The following is a 5,592-nucleotide window of genomic DNA, read 5'->3' as shown; positions in this document are numbered from 1 at the left end:
TTTAGGCTGTAGGTAAATATTAGCCTTGCAATGCAAGTCTGAGCTGTGGTGCCTGAGCAAGGGTTATCCAAATAGTGTCTTCACTCGCCTCTGCCCTCAATAACAGCACTGGCTTGGATAGGCTCACTCCTTGCTTTTGTAGCTTCCTGTGGTGTTTGACTAATTTCCTGCTAGGCACAGAACCTGCAGTATCCAAAAACTTCAAAAGCTCTCAGCAAGAACTCCAGCTTGTCTGTTTATAACAAGAGAGGCTAAGTTTGGTTTTCAGTGTGATGGAGGCAGCAATGTTGGGTTTCTCCAAGGGCCCTCCCACCCCACCAACCCACAGGGGCTGCAGAGACCTTGGGGTTGGATCCTGAGCCACACAAATACCCTTTTATCCATTCTTCTGGGAAGAAAAAATCATAGCTGATGATGTGATAGTTCTACTTTTCCAAAATTAGTCACATGAGAACATCTGATGAAATTTTCAGGTGCACGTTCTATGGCTCCTGGGCGCTTTTGAAAGAGACTTTTTGTCCCCCTGGTTCTTTGGGTGATTAAAGTGATGAGATAAAGACAGCAAAGCAAAAAGAGGAAGGAAGGGAGGAAGATGCCTTTTGGGAAAAATTGTTGGGGTATCCCTCCCACTCTACCCAAAGAAAGGATTGTTGGAGACATCTGAGCAGCTTCAATGCAAATGACAGAATTACTGTGTGAACTCTAGAACAAAAACAGCAGTCAAATCTGTATATTATATTATATTATATTGCATTATATTATATTACATTGCATTATATTATATTACTTTGCATTATATTACATTAGATTGCATTATATTACATTAGATTGCATTATATTACATTAGATTACATTGCATTATAGTATATTACATTATAGTATATCATATCATATCATATCATATATCATATTATTATATCTCATTACAGTACATTACATTTTCTTGTATACTATATTTTATTTTATGATATTCACTATATAATACTAATAATATTGTTATCTTCTCTTATGGTATGTTACACTTCAATGTTTCAGTTAATTATTTCTGTGGCACAACTCTGCTGTTACTCATCCTTCATCTTTTCCTGAGCTCTGAACTTACACCCAGAAATTCACAAGGAATTCCAGCAGAGCTTTCAGCTCTCTGCCAGGTAAGAGAAGTGGGAGAAGTGGTGTGTTTGGAACAGGGGAGTGTAGAGGAGGGGAATAGAGAGGATGGGAGCAGGGTTTTTCAATGATCATAGAATCATTTAGGTTGGAACAGACCTTGAGGACCATCTGGTCCAACCATTAACCCAGCACTGCCAAGTCCACCACAGCAGCCCACAAGTTCCACATCCAGGTGTTTTTTTGAATTCTCCTAGGGATGGTGATTCCACCACTGCCCTGAGCAGCCTGCTCCAGCGCTTGACACCACTTTTGGTGAAGAAATTTTCTCTAATGTACAATCTGAATATTCTCTGATGCAACTTGGGGCCATTTCCTCTCATCCTCTCATTACTGGTTACCTGGGAAAACAGATTGACCCTCGCCTGGCTGCACCCTCCTGTCAAGGAGCTGTAGAGAGCAAGAACTGCACCCTTGAGCCTCCTTTTCTCCATGCTGAGCTCCTCCAGCTCCCTTATGGTGCTCCAGACCCTTCCCTAGCTCTGTTCCCTGCTCTGAGCACATTCCAGCACTTCAATTTCCTTCTTGTAGTGAGGGCCCCAAAACTGAGCCCAGGATTCAAGTTGTGGTCTCACCAGTGACAAATTCAGGGGGATGGTCACTGCCCTGTCCTGCTGACCCCATTATTTGTGCCACAATCTGGCAATATTTAAGTTAACTACCTCAAAGTTAGCTCAGGAAAACCTTCAATTAGTGCTATCACATGGCTGACAGGGCTTCTCCAGGGCTGCAAGAGCATCAGGAAAGGGCAGCCAGTCTTTGCTGTGTTGATGGCACCTAGCTGATCTTGAATTTTATATATAAACTGATTTTATATGTGCTTAGGGTGACCAGTCCTCTCTCATCAGAAATTTGAAACTGTTCTGGAGTCATCTGGGCCTTTGGACTAGGAAGCAAATCACTGGTGCCCTGAAGAGATTAAAAATTTTCCTTTTAGAACAAAGTTAATTTTAAAAAACAAGTTTGTAACTGCTTATTTCAGTCCTCTAATAACCACTAAATGTGGCTTAATTTTTTTTGGTAAAAATTTGACGCTTGGGAAGTTAGTGTGACCACCAGATGGCACAAACTGCTCAAATATACTGCCCAAAAGACTCCAAAAAGCTGAAACCTCTCAAGCTACAGACAATATATGGGAGAAACAAGCGCTGAGGATGCTCAGAGCCCTACCATCAGTTTAGGTGAACCCAGAATTTCATAAGGAGGACAGGATCTCAATAGGATGTTTTGTGCTATGTGTCCATTGGGATGTTCCATGAGATGTCCTCTCATGGCTGGGATTCCTCTGGAAGGAAGTTCTCATGCACTGTCTGCTCTGAACCACCTGAATTAGTGCTGTGCAGAGCCTGTCCCTCAGAATAATTAAATTTTGCTAGTTTGACTTGCACCTGGGGAGAAATGTCACCATTTCTGTGTCTGATGAGATAGCCAGCATCCTCTCCCCATATTGAATTTCATATCTGGAAATTTCCAGTGATCCCGGTAAGAACAGGGTGTAGCTGCAAGGATCAGACTTGGTTTGACTGCCCTGACATTAATCCCATCCCACACCAGCCAGTCAGGGAAATTATATATACTGGATGTATAGCAGTGCCCCACACACAGTCAGACATCCCCAGCACCAAGGCCCTTTGGCAGAGACTTTGGGTGATTTTTATCAGAATAATACCACATTTAGAAGTTCTGAAATGCTCTGCTGGGCCATGGTGCACAAAGCTAATGGCAGCAGGGAGATCAGCAGACACTGGGACCACAGAAAATGCCTTTCTACTCTTCTCTGCCCTCATGGAACCCTACCTGGAGAGCCTCATCCAGGTTTGGAGTCTTCAACATGACAAAAATGTGTTGGAGCAAGTCCAACAGGGGTGGCCATGAAGATGCTCTTGGGGCTGGAGAATCCCTGTTACAGAGAGAGCTGGGAGAGCTGGGGGTGCTCAGCCTAGAGAAGAAAAGGCTTGGGGGACACCTGATTTCAGCCTTTCAGTACTTACAGGGAGCTTGTTAAAAAGAGAGAGACTGACTTTTTACCTAACATTTAGTGACAGAACAAGGGGTAGCAGTTTTAAACTAAAAGAGGAGATGTTTAGATTTGATATTAGAAAGAAATACTTTTTGCAGACAATGGTGAGGCACTGGAACAGGTTACCCAGAGAAGATGTGGATGCCCCTTCCCTGGAAGTGTGCAAGTCCAGGTTGGAGCAATCTGATATCCCTGCTTATGGTGGGGTGTTGGGGGTAGATGATTTTTACACTCCCTTCCAACCCAAACCATTCTGTGATTCTTTCAGGAGTACAGGTATCTTGTATCTGTATAGTGTCAGAACTGGGGACCAGCAGATCCCATTCAGATGTTTCAGAGGAGATTGCTTAGATTAAGACCTGAAGGAAAATAAGCAATTCCCTGAACCTCATGGTAATTAATTTTACCTCTGGACACTTGTATATGACTACACCTGTGTAACCCTTTGGAACTCTTGCCAATTAATCCAATTGCTGGCTTTGAATGCCACTAAATGGTACAGTTTGTTGGTGCTTTGGGTACATTTAATTGCTGGTTCAGACACTTCTGGTTGGGCATTTAACCCTGCACGAGGTCACCAAAGTGCCCATGTTTGTGTCTCAACACAGAGACTACTTGATATAAAATGATCTGATCCAGGTGAAACGTGTGTGAAAGCTCAGCTGTTGGATCATGCCTCTCTCTGCTGTCTCTGCTCATGCTGGCTGCAGGCACATCAGGAAATTTAACTTGCTGAGCCCCCATCCAAAGAACAGCTGCTCATCTTGCTAAGTCTGCAAAAGTCAGCATCAAACATGTCTGATGTGAACACACCTGAGTAACTGCTTGTCTTGGACTCTGGCAGCATCCCCGGCACAGTGCCTGCCATGTTCACACCCCAAACCAGGAGAATGTATTCCAAGGAGAAGGAAGAGGGGATAATGTGAACAAACAGGACCCCAGGCTCAATGTTCACTCAGCAACTGCATCTGAACCACATTAAAACACACCTTGGTCTTACTCACGTGCTGTGTCCTTATGTGCCCTTGCTGAGGGGAGCTGAACTGGCTGTTCCTAATCCCTTTAGGAAGGGCAGTGCATTTCCCAGATCACTTTCTCATGCCCGTTGGAGGATCCTGTTCTGGCTTGAATACCCTCCTTTCACCAGGTGTGCTTAGGCTCAGCTTTATTGCATCACCTTTGCAGAGTCTCACTCTTCTGATACACCCTGGCCCTCAGATCCCCACCTGGGCAGTGGGAGATGCAGAGTGGCCAAATGCTGCAGCTGGTGAGATTTGGATGGTATTCCAAAAGCATCCTGACTGTGCAATGGTCAAATCAAACTGGCAAACATCTCCCCTTCCTGACCAGAAACTACTGTTACCCCTAGGGTTAACCTGCTGCTTTTGACTTGCTTTTATAGAGGTGTCTTGATTCCCTTTAGGTTTTCCAGAGCAGGAGGAAAATCATGCTCTATGAATTGTTTTAGCTGACTGTTTTCAGCATTTTTAAATATGCACTGTAAGACTTTTGCATATCTGTGTCCCCAGGGTAGTGAACCATAGAGCAGGCTGAGACCATCCCAGTGTCAGTAGTAAGGGCACAGGAGGCTGCAGACCTATTTCCCATGCTGCTCCCATGCTCTTCTCTGAGCTAGGCAAGACATGTAGGAGCTGAAACTAACTGGAAACAGATGAAAATTACTTAAAACCATTTTTGTGTGTGTGTGTTCTTAAGCCAGGTCTCAGCCTGAACCATTGCAGTGTCTTCACTGATTCCCAAGTGGATGGTTGTGACCTCCTCCACCACACTTTGAAATGGTGAGGAGCTGAAGGAGAAGCTTCAACTGTCTTCTGTCAGGGATCAGATCTGTAGAGAAACTACTTGGGGTGTCTCTGGGGGCCTGAAGCATCCTGTCCCAGCCTCCCTCCAGCTTTCTGTGAGCATCTTCTCTTCCCCATCCACATCAGCCTTTCATCATTCCCTGCAGTGCTGCAGTTCTGCAGCTCCCACTGAGGGTGTGGCAACTACAGAACCCTTTGTACCTGACAATGGTCCCAGTGGGAAAAGGACTGGGCAGGTTTTTATTCCTTCCCTCCTGCTGGCAGTGCCAACAGGGCCTCGTGTGTGAACATGGTGTCACCTTGGCCTCAATTTGAGCCATCACTTTGCTAATAAAAAGTTCCAAAGATGCTGACCATGACCTTCCCTTCACTCCATCTCCAGCTGCCTCCTTCCCTTCCTAAAGGGGAGCATCTCAAAAGCACATGGGGGATTTGGTGGACACAAAGCTTCAGAAAGATCAGAGAGACAGTGAGTGACATTGTTACTGCCATGGATAGGAGATGAACCACAGCAGCTCCAGTCCTGGTGGCCCAGAGCTGGAAAAGATAAAGAAGATACAGTGGTTTGTATCATCTCAGGTT

The sequence above is a fragment of the Parus major genome, chromosome 1A, assembly GCF_001522545.3.
Source record: "Parus major isolate Abel chromosome 1A, Parus_major1.1, whole genome shotgun sequence".
Lineage (NCBI taxonomy): Eukaryota > Metazoa > Chordata > Aves > Passeriformes > Paridae > Parus > Parus major.
This window is presented reverse-complemented; position numbering follows the sequence as displayed.